The sequence below is a fragment of the Mirounga angustirostris genome, unplaced genomic scaffold (genome assembly GCF_029215605.1).
Source record: "Mirounga angustirostris isolate CCGP_5_RB_7025 unplaced genomic scaffold, mMirAng1.0.hap1 SCAF_3, whole genome shotgun sequence".
NCBI classification, from domain to species: Eukaryota; Metazoa; Chordata; class Mammalia; order Carnivora; family Phocidae; genus Mirounga; species Mirounga angustirostris.
In genome coordinates, this window is record NW_026991711.1 from 101244845 (window position 1) to 101261064 (window position 16220).

Here is a 16220-nt window from a genome sequence, read left to right on the forward strand (position 1 = left end):
CTGAAAGTAAATGGGCTAAATGCCCCAATCAAAAGACACAGGCTATCAGATTGGATAAAAAAAGAAGACCCATCAATATGCTGTCTGCAAGAGACTCATTTTAGACCCAAAGACACCCCCAGATCGAAAGTGAAGGGGTGGAAAACCATTTACCATGCTAATGGCCACCAAAAGAAAGCTGGGGTGGCAATCCTTATATCAGACAAATTAGATTTTAAACCAAAGACTGTAATAAGAGATGAGGAAGGACTCTATATCATCCTTAAAGGGTCTATCCAACAAGAAGATATAACCATTGTAAATACCTATGTCCCTAACATGGGAGCAGCCAATTATATAAGGCAATTAATAACAAAAGCAAAGAAACACATAGACAACAATACAATAATAGTGGGGGACTTTAACACCCCCCTTACTGAAATGGACAGATCATCTAAGCGAAAGATCAACAAGGAAATAAAGAGTTTAAATGACACACTGGACCAAATGGACTTCACAGACATATTCAGAACATTCCATCCCAAAGCAATGGAATACACATTCTTCCCTGGTGCCCATGGAACATTCTCCAGAATAGATCACATCCTAGGTCACAAATCAGGTCTCAACCGGTACCAAAAGATTGGGATCATTCCCTGCATATTTTCAGACCACAATGCTTTGAAACTAGAACTCAATCACAAGAGGAAAGTCGGAAAGAACTCAAATACATGGAGGCTAAAGAGCATCCTACTAAAGAATGAATGGGTCAACCAGGAAATTAAGGAAGAATTTTAAAAATTCATGGAAACCAATGAAAATGAAAACACAACTGTTCAAAATCTTTGGGATACAGCAAAGGCAGTCCTAAGAGGAAAGTATATAGCAATACAAGCCGTTCTCAAGAAACAAGAAAGGTCCCAAATACACAACCTAACCCTACACCTAAAGGAGCTGGAGAGAGAACAGCAAATAAGCCTAAACCCAGCAGGAGAAGAGAAATAATAAAGATCAGAGCAGAAATCAATGAAATAGAAACTAAAAGAACAGTAGAACAGATCAATGAAACTAGGAGCTGGTTCTTTGAAAGCATTAACAAGATTGATAAACCCCTGGCCAGACTTATCAAAAAGAAAAGAGAAATGACCCAAATCAACAAAATCATGAATGAAAGAGGAGAGATCACAACCAACACCAAAGAAATACAAACAATTATAAGAACATATTATGAGCAACTCTATGCCAGCAAATTAGATAACCTGGAAGAAATGCATGCATTCCTAAAGATGTATCAACTACCAAAACTGAACCAGGAAGACATAGAAAACCTGAACAGACCGATAAGCGCCAAGGAAATTGAAGCAGTCATCAAAAATCTCCCAACAAACAAAAGCCCAGCGCCAGATGGCTTCCCAGGGAAATTCTACCAAACATTTCAAGAAGAATTAATACCTATTCTTCTGAAACTGTTCCAAAAAATAGAAATGGAAGGAAAACTTCCAAACTCATTTTATGAGGCCACCATTACCTTGATCCCCAAACCAAAGACCCCATCAAAAAGGAGAATTACAGACGAATATCCTTGATGAACATGGATGCAAAAATTCTCACCAAAATACTAGCCAATAGGATCCAACAGTACGTTAAAAGGATTAGTCACTACGACCAAGTGGGATTCATCCCTGGGCTGAAAGGTTGGTTCAACATCCGCAAATCAATCAACATGATACAATACATTAACAAAAGAAAGAACAAGAATCATATGATCCTCTCAATAGATGCAGAAAAAGCATTTGACAAAGTACAGCATCCTTTCTTGATCAAAACTCTTCAGAGTATAGGGATAGTGGGTACATACCTCAATATCATAAAAGCCATCTATGAAAAACCTAGAGTGAATATCATTCTCAATGGGGAAAAACTGAGAGCTTTTCCCCTAAGGTCAGGAACGTGGCAGGGATGTCCACTATCACCACTGCTATTCAACATAGTATTAGAAGTCCTAGCCACAGCAACCAGACAACAAAAAGAAATAAAAGGCATCCAAATTGGCAAAGAAGAAGTAAAACTCTCACTCTTTGCAGATGATATGATACTTTATGTGGAAAACCCAAAACTGCTAGAACTCATACAGGAATTCAGTCAAGTGGCAGGATATAAAATCAATGCACAGAAATCAGTGGCATTCCTATACACCAACAATAAGACAGAAGAAAGAGAAATTAAGGAGTCGATCCCATTTACAACTGCATCCAAAACCGTAAGATACCTAGGAATAAATCTAACCAAAGAGGCAAAGAATCTGCACTCAGAAAATTATAAAATACTCATGAAAGAAATTGAGGAAGACACAAAGAAATGGAAAAACGTTCCATGCTCATGGATTGGAAGAACAAATATTGTGATGATGTCAATGCTACCTAGAGCAATCTACACATTCAATGCAATCTCCATTAAAATACCATCCACTTTTTCAAAGAAATGGAACAATTAATCCTAAAATTTGTATGGAACCAGAAAAGACCCTGCATAGCCAGAGGAATGTTGAAAAAGAAAAGCAAAGCTGGTGGCATCACAATTCCGGACTTCCAGCTCTATTACAAAGCTGTCATCATCAAGACAGTATGGTACTGGCACAAAAACAGACACATAGATCAATGGAACAGAATAGAGAGCCCAGAAATGGACCCTCAACTCTATGGTCAACTAATCTTTGACAAAGCAGGAAAGAATGTCCAATGGAAAAAAGTCAGTCTCTTCAACAAATGGTGTTGGGAAAATTGGACAGCCACATGCAGAAGAATGAAACTGGACCATTTCCTTACACCACACACAAAAATAGACTCCAAATGGTTGAAAGACCTAAATGTGAGACAGGAGTTCCTCAAAATCCTAGAGGAGAACACAGACAGCAACCTCTTCGACCTCAGCCGCAGCAACTTCTTCCTAGAAACATTGCCAAAGGCAAGGGAAGCAAGGGCAAAAATGAACTATTGGCACTTCATCAAGATAAAAAGCTTTTGCACAGCAAAAGAAACAGTCAACAAAACCAAAAGACAACCGACAGAATGGGAGAAGATATTTGCAAATGACATATTAAAGGGCTAATATCCAAAATCTATAAAGAACTTATCAAACTGAACACCCAAAGAACAAAGAATCCAATCAAGAAATGGGCAGAAGACATGAACAGACATCTTTCCAAAGAAGACATCCAAATGGCCAAGAGACACATGAAAAAATGCTCAACATCGCTCGGCCTCAGGGAAATCCAAATCAAAACCTCAATGAGATACCACCTCACACCAGTCAGAATGGCTAAAATTAACAAATCAGGAAACGACAGATGTTGGTGGGGATGCAGAGAAAGGAGAACCCTCCTACACTGTTGGTGGGAATGCAAGCTGGTGCAACCACTCTTGGAAAACAGTATGGAGGTTCCTTAAAAACTTGAAAATAGAGGTACCATACGATCTAGCTATTGCACTACTGGGTATTTACCCCAGAGATACAAATGTAGGGATCCAAAGGGGTACGTGTACCCCGATGTTTATAGCAGCAATGTCCACAATAGCCAAACTGTGGAAAGATGTCCATCGACAGATGAATGGATAAAGAAGAAGTGGTATATATATATACAATGGAATATTATGCAGCCATCTAAAGGAATGAGATCTTGCCATTTGCAATGACGTGGATGGAACTGGAGAGTGTTATGCTGAGCAAAATAAGTCAATCAGAGAAAGACATTTATCATATGACCTCACTGATATGAGGAATTCTTAATCTCAGGAAACAAACTCAGGGTTGCTGGAGTGGGGGGTGGGGTGGGAGGGATGGGGTGGCTGGGTGATAGACACTGGGGAGGGTATGTGCTCTGGTGAGCGCTGTGAATTGTGCAAGACTGTTGAATCACAGATCTGTACCTCTGAAACAAATAATGCAATATATGTTAAGAAAAAAAAAAAAGATAGCAGGAGGGGAAGATTGAAGGGGGGAAATTGGAGGGGAACACGAACCATGAGAGACGATGGACTCTGAAAAACAAACTGAGGGTTCTAGAGGGGAAGGGGGTGGGAGGATGGGTTAGCCTGGTGATGGGTATTAAAGAGGGCACGTTCTGCATGGAGCACTGGGTGTTATGCACAAAGAATGAATCATGGAACACTGCATCAAAAACTAATGATGTAATGTAATTAACATAACAATAAAAAATTTAAAAAGTAAACTTATCTTAATGAGCACTGAGTTATATAGGGAATTGTTGAATCACTATATTGTACACTTGAAATTAACATAATACTGTATGTTAAACTGGAATTAAAAAAAAATAGGGTCTTAGTATTGCCCAGTCCATGAACATCCAAATAAATTTTTTGTTAACTTTGTTATTAAAAAAAAAAAGGTATCTGTATCTCCACATTCATTGCAGCATTATTTGCAATAGCCAAGACATGGAGACAACCTAAGAGTCTGACAAAGGAAAAATGGCTAAAGAAGATGTGATACAGGGACGCCTGGGTGGCTCAGTCGGTTAAGCGTCTGCCTTTGGCTCAGGTCATGATCCCAGGGTCCTGGGATCGAGTCCCGCATTGGGCTCCCTGCTCCGCGGGGAGCCTGCTTCTCTCTCTGCCTCTGTCTCTCTCTCTCTGTCTCTCATGAATAAATAAATAAAATCTTTAAAAAAAAAAAAGATGTGATACATATTTACAATGGAATGTTATTCCACCTTGAGAAAGAAGGAAACCCCACTATTTGAAACAACATGGATGGATCTTGAAGGTATTATGCTAAGTCAGAGAAAGACAAGTACTGAATGATCTCATTTATACATGGAGTCTAAAAAGGGTGAACTCATAGAAAGAAAGAAGGGTGGTTGACAAGAGCTGAGGGGTGGAGGAAATGGACAAATGTTGGTCAAAGGGTACAAACCTCCCGTTAGAAAATCAGTAAGTTCTGGGGATTTAACGTACTACAGTGTGACTATAGTTAACAATACTGTATTGTACACATGAAAATTGCTAAGAGAGTAAATCTTGAATGTGCTCACCACACACGCACACAAACACACACACAAAGGTAATTACTTGAGGTGAAGGAAATGTTAATTAACCCTGCGGTGGTCTTGTTTTACAATATATGTGTATCAAATCATGTTGAACACCTTCAACTTAAAGAATGTTATATCTTGATTACATTTCAATAAAGCTGGGAAAAAACAAAGATTAACTGAGTTAGTATTTGTTAAGCACTCAAGAGTTAAAACACGTTGTTTTTAAATAAGTAAAATAAAGACACATGGTTCAGGGGCAAAAACGGACATGAAACCAGGCAATTTGAGCAATGTGAAAAATGCTGTGATCGAGATGTGTTCTAGAGGCCAAAGAGGGAAGAGACCAGCCCTGATGGGAAGGTCAGGAAACACTTCAGAGAAGAGGGGGAGGAGAGTGCTGTAACTGCATCTTGCAAGATAAGCAGAAGTCCTCCTGAGACCAAGGAGGAAGCAGAGACTCTGTAATATCCAGACATCTGAGTTTCCCTTCTAAGTTTGTCTCATATCCCCACCTTCTCCTAGGTCCTCCCAGACCTGGGGAACAGACAGACCCCAACGCAAGAAGTGTCCCTAGGCTGGGCTGAAAAAGAGCTCAGGGTTTCACTTTTAAAACCTCGGCCCTGATTGGTCAGTCCTGGGATGATTGGTCAGCTGGCTCCTAACTGCCCTCATGTTTCATGCATGAACAACGTGAGGGGGCCAATTTCAACCAGAGCTCTCCTGCTCCGCTGAGCCCTATGGAGCCTATGGAGCAGCTGTTTTCCCTAAGTTGGGAGGGCTCCACACTGCAGGGATGAAGAGCAGAGCAGTGTCTGGAGCGGTGCAGGAAGGGCAGCCCTCGCTGAATTCCATCCAACCTTCTCTGGCTGTCCCTGAAGAGCTTCTTTTATGCCTGGCCTGAAAGAACCAAGTCTGATGGGTATGGGACAAGAGGGATCAGAAACCTCTTCTTTCACTATAATCCTCCTTCCTGTGTGTCCCTGTGAAGAGAATTTTCTAGACCGAGCGAAAACGGCAGGATCTCACTTCCTCTTCTGCAGCTTCACAGGTAAGAAGACTCCTGTCTTTCTCCTTTGCAGCAGAATTCTTGTAACATGAACTGTGGCAAACCTCCATTCCATTCCCTACTTGGCGCACGACTCTTCCGCCTACCGTGTTTCCCATTTCTGCCAAGTGGCTTCTTTTATAACAATCCTACACCAATTAACTGATGTCCCACAGCAGCAGAGATAGGGGGACAGATGGGTAAGTAAAAACAAAACAGAGAAGCTTATCATTGCTTGGCCTTGTCTCGAAGAGACTGGTTCTCAGAGCTCAGAGGTTGGCACCCATCAGAAAGAAGTAATACCAGATTAATGTGTTCACCTAGAATTTCGTAATTAGATAGCTACAAGTTAGTAACAGCTGACTGTAGCTAAGGAACATTTGGCCCTGGGTGCTGCAGACTTACAGGATTCCCATACTCCCACAAGTGGAGGGGTTCTCTTATAGCCAACCTTATTTACTGAGTTCCCCATGTATGTGTGCAGCATGAATTCAATAAATATAGCATCAGTAGCTTGGTTCTGTGTAGCCCTGGGATATCCTTTTCTTTCTTCCTTTCTTTTTTTTTTTTTTTTAACTGAGGCAGAGTCCTGGAGAAAGAGGCACCTGAAGCACCTCTCTCCCCTAGCCTGTTCTGGAAATTGAAAAACAGCTCCATGCACAGCTGGTGCCCATTCTGTTCCATTCCCATTGGAATTTGTCTCATCAGTATGTCTTGTAGACCATACACCCTAGTCTTATGGTTCTCAGCTGTGGTCCCTGGAACAGCAACATCAGCATCAGCTGGGTGGGACTTGATAGAAATAGATTCATGGGTCCCACCCCACACCTACTGAATAAGAAACTCCAGGGTAGAGCCCAGAAACCTGTATTTTAATAAGCCCACCACTATTGATTCTGAGACGCACGCTCAAGTTTGAGAACCACTATTCTAGTCTTGGCTGTCATTGACCAAATCATATGTATTTCAGGCTTTGTAGGCCATATATTTTTGTCACAATGACTTAACTCTGCTGTTGTACCGTGAAAACAGCCATAAATATAATGTAAGATGAATGAGCTTGACTGTGTTTTAATGAAACTTTGTTTACAGAAATAAGCCCAGGCCAGATCTGGTCCCCAGGAGGTAATCTGCCAACCCCTGAGAGTTTTAAATAGTGTTTCATCCATCAGAATTTCTATTTCAGTGTGTCTCTGATCCTGGGTTCTTTTGGAACCCTTATTCTTTGTGTGTGTTCTATAGAAATTTTATTTACCCACAGTAAAAAAGAAAAAGTATAACTATTAAGAAAAGTACGGAGTATAGTTTTTCCGAAGGCCTGGGAAGCATGTAATAGCCCCATTTTACAAGAAGGAAACTGAGGCACAGGACATGATTCGGGCCTGCCCTGCTGCACAGTCAACACTGTGTTCCTTGAGCACAAAATTTCCATTTCTGTGAAACCTGATAGGAACAGTGCCTACCAGAGTTGTGTGACAGTAACCCAGGACCTGTAATTACATTCAACCACACTGCTCCTCCCAATCGAACTTCCCCTGGGAAACCAGTTTCACTTTCTGTGATCTAGATATCTACACTCTGCGACCTCTTATTTGGGGGCACACAACCAAGAAACAATAAAAATGGACAAAGTAGTTAATCATTGGCTTATGTATCTCCCTGGATTTTATCAATCCGTGATCCATCTGGAGATCCTGTTTACAGAGCTGCTGGTACTCTGTCCTCACCATTAGTAAAGCATGAATATTTTCAACAGGATAGGGACAGGTTTGATCTAACGAGGATGGCCGCTAGGTCTCATCTGAAGACTTTGGGCTAAGGTGGTCCTCTACAATTGGGGGTGGGGGTTGAGGGGGGAAGCTTCAGGCCAAAAACATAATGATCAAGAAAATTAGAAACCAAGGTACGTGGACGGCTACATTAAATGCATGCGTGGAATGCCGTGTCTTAACTGCTGATGATGGGGAACGTGTGATAAGAAGTGTGGCATGTTCTCCTTGCTTTCGGAATTAGCATAAGCTAGGCTATCTCAGAGTAAAAAACAGCCCCCAAATTTCAGTGGCTTTAATTAAAGGCTGCAAAGGATTTTGGGTGATGCAAATGCTTCTTGAAGACAGCTTTCCTTGTGTGGCAGCTCCAGGGTCAGGTGGTTTTAATCTTGCGGCTCTGCCCCTAAAAACAAAGCCTCCTGCAGGATCGCATGCCCCGGCAAAGAGAGGTGTGTGGGATACCGACCCCCTCTGCTCACAGGTCACCCAGAACTAGGCACATGGCCCTGTCCAGTTGCAAGGGGAGGAGAACTGGATATGATACCAGGACGACTGCAACTCATCATTTCAACCACATTATGTCATGTATCTTTCCACAGCACCAAAGGGAGGTCGGCTAATATGAAAGCCAAACATAGCTGAGAGGATTGAACAAGGAGTGTGTTTTTTAACTGAAGTATGGCACACAATGTTATATTAGTTTTAGGTGCACAACATATTTTTTTTTTAAAGATTTTATTTATTTATTTATTTGACAGAGAGAGACAGTGAGAGAGGGAACACAAGCAAGGGGAATGGGGGAGGGAGAAGCAGGCTTCCCACGGAGCAGGGAGCCCGATGCGGGGCTCGATCCCAGGACTCTGGGATCATGACCTGAGCCGAAGGCAGACGCTTAACGACTGAGCCACCCAGGCGCCCCGGTGCACAACATATTTGACAATTGTATACATTACTCAGTGCTCACCAGGATCAGTGTAGCCACCATCTGTTACCATATAATGTTATTACCAATATTATGGACGATATTCCCTATGCTGTACTTTTCATTTCCATGACTGACTTATTTTATATCCAGAAGTGTGTACCTCTTAATCCTCTTTATCTGTTTCACCCATCCCCCCAACAGTTTGTTCTCTGTATTTAAGAGTCTGGGGTTTTTTTAAGTTTTTATTTTAATTCCAGTTAGTTATTATACTGTGTAATAATGGGTTTCAGGTATACAATATAGTAACTCAACAGTTCCGTACATCACCCGGTGCTCATCATGACAAGTGTACTCCTTAATCCCTATCACCTATTTTACCCATCCCCCTACCCACCTCCCCTCCAGTATCCATCAATTTGCTCTCTTAAATAATTAAGAGTCTGTTTCTTGCTTTGTCACTCTCTGTCTCTGGTTTTCTTTTCCCCTTTCCTTGTTTTGTTTCTTAAATTCCACATAATAATGAAATCGTATGGTATTCGTCTTTCTCTGATGTATTTCACTTAGCATGATACTTTCTACCTCCATCCATGTCGTTGCAAATGGCAAAGATCTCATTCTTTTTTATGACTTATATTCCATTGTGTATATATACCACGGTTTCTTTATCTGTTCATCAATAGATGGACACTTGAGCTGCTTCCAATCTTCGTTATTGTTAATAATACTGCTATAAACATAGGGGTGCATGTATCCCTTTGAATTAGTGTTCTTGTATTCTTTGGGTAAATACATAGGAATGCAGTTGCTGGATCATTGGTAGCTTTATTTTTAACTTTTTGAGGAAACTCCATACTGTTTTCCAGAGTGGCTGCACCAGTTTGCATTCCCACCAACGATGCAAGAGGGTTCCCCTTTCTCCGCATGCTCGCCAACATCTGTTATTTCTTGTGTTGTCGATGTTAGCCGTTCTGACAGGTGTGAGGTAATATCTCATTTTCATTTCTCTGATGATAAGGGATGTTGAGCACATTTTCATGTGTCTGTTGACCTTCTGGATGTCTTTTTTGGAGAAATGTCTGTTCTTGTCTTCTGCTCATTTATTTATTTTTATTATGTTCAGTTAGCCACTGTATAGTACCTAATTTTAATTGAAATATTCATTTTTGGGGTGTTAAGTTCTGTAAGTTCTTTATGTATTTTGGATAGTAGCATTTTGTCAGATATGTCATTTGCAAACATCTTCTCCCATTCCATAGGTTGCCTTTTAGTTTTATTGTTTCCTTCATTGTGCAGAAGCTTTTTATTTTTATGGAAGTCCTAATAGTTAATTTTTGCTTTTGTTTCCCTTACCTCAAGAGACACATCTGGAAAGAAGTTACTGCCTATGTTCTCTTCTAGGATTTTGATGGTTTCAGGTCTCCCATTTAGGTGTTTAATCCATTCTGAATTTATTTTTGTGTATGGTTTAAGAAAGTGGTCCAGTTTCATCGTTTTGCATGTTGCTGTCCAGTTTTCCTAACACCATTTTTTGAAGAGACAGTCTTTTTCCCATTAGATATTCTTTCCTGCTTTGTCAAAGTTTAGTTGACCATATAGTTGTGGGTTCATTTATGGGTTTTCTATTCTGTTCCACTGATCTGTGTCTATTTTTGTGACAATACCAGACTGTTCTGATTACTACAGTTTTGTTACATAATTTGGAGTCCCGAATTGTGATGCCTCCAGCTTTGCTTTTCTTTCTGAAGATTGCTTTGGCTATTCAGGGTCTTTTGTGGTTCCATACAAATTGTAGGATTGTTCTAGCTCTGTGTAAAATGCTATTGGCAATTTGATAGGGATTGCATTAAAGTGTAGCTTGCTTTGGGTAGTATAAACATTATAACAATATTTATTCTTCTAATCCATGAGCACGGACTGTCTTTCCATTTCTTTGTGTCGTCTTGAAAAATCTTCCATCTATGTTTTATAGTTTTCAGAGTGCAAGTCTTTCATCTCTTTGGTTAGGTTTATTCCTAGGTATCTTATTGTTTTTGGTGCAATTGTAAATGGGATTGGTTCTTTAATTTCTCTTTCTGCTACTTCATTACTGGTGTATAGAAATGCAACAGATTTCTGTACATTCATTTTTGTATCCTGTGACTTTACTGAATCTGTATCCGTTCTAGCATTTTTTTCGTGGAGTCTTTTAGGTTTTCTATATAATGTCATGTCATCTGCAAATAGTGCAAGTTTTACTTCTCTTCCTTACTGATGTGGATGCCTTTTATCTCTTTTGTTGTCTGATTGCGGTGGCTAGGAGTTCCAGTACTATGTTGAATAAAAGTGGTGCGAGTGGACATCCTTGTCTTTTTCCTAATCTTAGGAGAAAAGCTCTCAGTTTTTCCCCATTAAGGATGATGTTAGCTGTGGGTTTTTCATAGATGGCCTTTTTTTTGTTTTTTAGATGGCCTTTATTTTATTTTATTTATTTTTTTAAAGATTTTATTTATTTTTTAGAGAGCAAGCAAGAGAGAAACAGCATGAGAGGGGAGAGGGTCAGAGGGAGAAGCAGGCTCCCCGCTGAGCTGGGAGCCCGATGTGGGACTCGATCCCAGGACCCTGGGATCATGACCTGAGCCGAAGGCAGACGCTTAACCATCTGAGCCACCCAGGCGCCCTAGATGGCCTTTATTATGTTGAGGTATGCTCCCTCAAAACCTATTTTGTTGGGCACCTGGGTGGCTCAGATGGTTAAGCATCTGCCTTCGGCTCAGGTCATGATCCCGGGGTCCTGGGATCGAGTCCTGCGTTGGGCTCCCTGCTGAGCAGGGAGCCTGCTTCTCCCTCTGCCTTTCTCTCTCCCTCTCTCTCTGTCTCTCATGAATAAATAAATAAATAAATCTTAAAAAAAAAAACCTATTTTGTTGAGGATTTTTATCAATGGGTCATACTTTGTCAAATGCTTTTTCTGCATCTATTGAAATGGTCATATGGTTCTTATCTTTTCTCTTATTGATGTGATTTATCACATTGATTGATTTGCAGAATATGGAAACTTTCTTGCCACCCAGGAGTAAATCTCACTTGATCATGGTGAATAATTTTTTTAATGTATTCCTGAATTTGGTTTGCTAGTATTTTATGGAGATTTTTGCATCTATGTTCATCAGGGATATTGGCCTGTAATTCTCTCTTTTTTTTAATTTAATTTTGTTATGTTATGTTAGTCACCATACAGTACATCATTAGTTTTTGATATGGTGATCCACTATTCATTGTTTCCGTATAACACCCAGTGCTCCATGCAGTACATGCCCTCCTTAATACCCATCACCGGATTAACCCATCCCCCCACTCCCCTCCCCTCTAAAACCCTCAGTTTGTTTCTCAGAGTCTATAGTCTCTCATGGTTCATCTCTCCCTCTGATTTCCCCCCTTCATTTTTCTCTTCCTTCTCCTAATGTTCTCCATGCTGTTCCTTATGTTCCACCAACAAGTGAAACCATATGGTAATTGACTTTCTCTGCTTTACTTATTTCACTTAGCATAATCTCCTCCAGTCCCATTCATGTTGATGTAAAAGTTGGGTATTCAGCCTTTCTGATGGCTGAGTAATATTCCATTGTATATATGGACCACATCTTCTTTATCCATTCATCTGTTGAAGGGCATCTCAGCTCTTTCCACAGTTTGGCTATTGTGGACATTGCTGCTATGAACATTGGGGTGCATATGGCCCTTCTTTTCTCTTACATCTGTGTCTGTGGGGTAAATACCCAGGAGTGCAATTGCTGGGTCATGGGGTAGCTCTATTTTTAATTTTTTGAGGAACCTTCACACTGTTTTCCAAAGTGGCTGTACCAACTTGCATTCCCACCAAAAGAAGGTTCCCCTTTCTCCACAATGTCTCCAACATTTGTTGTTACTTGCCCTGTTAATTTTTGCCAATCTAACTGATGTAAGGTGGTATCTCAATGTGGTTTTAATTTGAATTTCCCTGATCTAATGATGATGAACATTTTTTCATGTGTCTGTTAGCCATTTGTATGTCTTCTTCAGAGAAGTGTCTGTTCATGTCTTCTGCCCATTTTTTGACTTGATTATTTGTTTTTTGGGTGTTGAGTTTGAGAAGTTCTTTATAGATCTTGGATACCAGCCCTTTATCTGTAGTGTCATTTGCAAATATCTTCTCCTGTTCTGTGGGTTGCCTCTTTGTTTGGTTGACTGTTTCCTTTGCTGTGCAGAAGCTTTTTATCTTGATGAAGTCCCAAAAGTTCATTTTTGCTTTTGTTTCACTAGCCTTTGGAGATGTATCTTGAAAGAAGTTGCTGTAATTCTCTTCTTTAGTGGTATCTTTTTCTGGTTTTAGTATCAAGGTAATGCTGGCCTTACAGAACAAATTTGGAAGTTTTCCTTCCTTTTCTATTTTTTGGAATAGTTTAAGAAGATTAGGTATTAACTCTTCTTTAAATGTTTGGTAGAGTTTGCCTGGGAAGTCATCTGGTCCTGGACTTTCAAGAGTTTTTGACTACTGACTCAATCTCTTTGCTGGTTATTGGTCTCTTCAAATTTACCATTTTGTCCTGTTTCAATTTGTATGTTTCTAGGAAATTTCCATTTGTTCTAGGTTGTCCAATTTGTGGCATATTGTTTTTCATAATATTCTCTTATGATTGTATTTCTGTGGTGCTGGTTCTATTCTCCTCTCTCATGTGTGATTTATTTGGGTCCTTTCTCTTTTTTGGTAAGTCTGGCTAGAGATTTATCAGTTTAATTTTTTCCCCCCAAAGAACCAGCTCCTGGTTTCATTGATCTGTTCTATTGTGTTTTTTTTGTTTTGTTTTGTTTTTTAGTTTCTATATCATTTATTTCTGCTCTAATTTATTCTTTCTTTCCTTCTGCTGGCTTTAGGCTTCATTTCCTATTCTTTTTCTAGCTCCTTTAAGTACAAGGTTATGTTGTTAGTGAGATATTTCTTGCTTCTTGAGGTAGGCCTGTATTGCTATAAACTTCTCTCTTAGAACAGCTTTTGCTGCATCCCAGAGGCTTTTGACTGTTGGACTTTCATTTTCATTTGTTTCCATATACTTTTTCATTTCTTCATTGACTTCCTGGTTAACCCATTTATTGTTTAGTAGCATATTATTAACCTTCATGTATTTGTGTTCTTTCCAGATATTTTCTTGTGGTTGACTTCTGGTTTCATAGCATTGTGATGAGAAAATATACACTGTATGATTTCAATCTTCTTAAATTTGTTGATGTTTGCTTTGTATGCTAATATGTGGTCTATACTGGAGAATGTTCCTGTGCACTTGAAAGGAATGTGTATTCTGCTGTTTTAGGATGGAATGTTCTGAATATATCTGTTAAATCCATTTGGTCCAGTGTGTCATTAAAAGCCATTGTTTCCTTGTTGATTTTCTGTTTAGATGATCTGTCCATTGATGTAAGTGTGGTGCTAAAGTCCCCCACTATTATTGTATTATTATCAATTAGTTCCTTTTTGTTTGTTATTAACTGTTTAATGTACTTGGATGTTCCTATTATTTCTTTTGTTTTTTACATTCTACATGTAAGTGAAATCATATGGTAGTTGTCATCTCACTTAGTGTAATGCCATCTGTGTCCATCCATGTTGTCACAAATGGCAAGATCTCATTCTTTTCTATAGCTGAGTAATATCCCATTGCATTCACACACACACACATACACACACACACACACACTCCCCTTCATCATTCTTCTATTGATGGACACTTGGGTTGCTTCTATAATATGGCTATTGTAAATAATGCAGTAAACATAGGGGTGCATACATTTTTCAAATGAGTGTTTTCATTTTCTTTGGGTAAATACCCATTGGGGAATTACTGGATCATATAGTATTTCTATTAACAAGGAGTGTTTTTAATAGTCCTGACATATTGTGCATACATAATAAACACTGTCATTCCCAAACACTTATTAAACACTGGTCCCTGATGTCCTAGTTCTCAGCACAGGCCTATTTGGGTTTTACCATGATTACCTCTACTCTTTGTAGGATTCAGATCAGCTGATGGATACAGCCAGACAGGATGTGCGTGATAGAGAGCAGCCAGTGAATTAGAACCACTAAAACCAAACACAGAAGTAGAAGTGAAGACCAGTCTGTCTTCTTGAGTCTTTCCACTGTCCTTGGCCCTCTCCCTTCAGACAGGACACATCTACCCTTTAGAATCTCCTGCTTTATCCTGCTTTATCCCACTTCAGTATCTCAAATTGAAAGATGATACTGAATAATACCCTGAAAGACAAAGACTCCAGGACTCCTCTTCATGGGCCAGTCCCCTGCCTACTGACTCCTCACCTGTCCAGAACACAATTCTTTCATAAATACCATTGCCTGAGCACTTACTGTGTACCAGGCATGGTGACAGAAGTTTTATATGTATTATCTTACTTAATACCACAACAGCCCTATGAGGAAGTTGTATTATTTTATTTATTTTACATTGTATTTATTTACATACATTGTATTTATTTTACAGATTAGAAAACTGAGAAAGAACTCAGTTAAGTGATTCCACAAGTTTACACAATTAGCACATGGTAAAGCTGGAACCTCTCCTCAGGCCAAAGCCAGACTATGTTTATATCTGTTGTGCTTTGTTGTCTTCCTCCTCCTCATTTTTGTTTTCATTCGTTAGGCATTTAGAGTACCCACAGTATCCTGCACTTTCACAAAGATCAGCAAGGCAGAGAGATATGCCCTCTGGTTGCTCACAGCCCAATGCCACAAATGCAGTAGTCAGGATGTGCATACAATGTTTGGGGATCCCAAGGTGAAAGCTGTAACCTATCTGGAGAGGATAGAGAAAATTCAGAGAGGAGGTTAACACTGACTGATCTGAAGAGGAAACCTGTAGGCTTGGGGTGGGATCACAGAGAGGATTTTCATTAGGCACTCTTTTATGCCTATGGAAATCAGGATCCCAATGGGACATTAGCAGGCATGTGGAATTGGTGGTTAACAGGTTCCTAGTGGGGAGATGTAGATCACATGTACTCCTGGCTGGCCAGGCCACCACACCACACGCCAAAGCCCCCACACCCCCACACCCCACACACCACACCACACCTGGAGTAGCACTTGGTTTCAGGCCAGCAAGGCCAGGTGTTGGAACTTTGGTCAGGATTAACTCTTCACTCAAGTGCCCATAATGAAGATGCAGCCAAGGCTGCCAGGAAAGAACTCGAACTGGCCTGGGGCCTCAGGCTAGGAGTGCTTCCAATCTCCCAGGTGAAATTCATCTCTAAGAGTTTCACCTGAAGTAGAGGAAGGCTGGCCCTGGGGACAGAGGAGTGTAGTGTGGTGGTCTCGAGCTGTACTGCCCAGACCAGTAGAACCTGGAAATTCATTAGAAATGCAAATTCTCAGGCTCCATCCCAGACCTGCTAAATGGGAACACTATGTCCTTTTTTAAT

General features: G+C 40.2%; 1 long non-coding RNA gene across 1 annotated transcript in view; it reads left to right on the top strand.

Moving 5' to 3' along the window:
* The first annotated feature begins 5597 nt into the window (after positions 1–5597).
* LOC123839476 (uncharacterized) overlaps positions 5598–16220 on the top strand; it is a 168953-nt gene continuing 158330 nt past the window's right edge. Inside the window, exon 1 of the long non-coding RNA XR_010409826.1 lies at positions 5598–6080. This is a non-coding gene — a long non-coding RNA (uncharacterized LOC123839476). The remainder of the gene's footprint in view (positions 6081–16220) is intronic.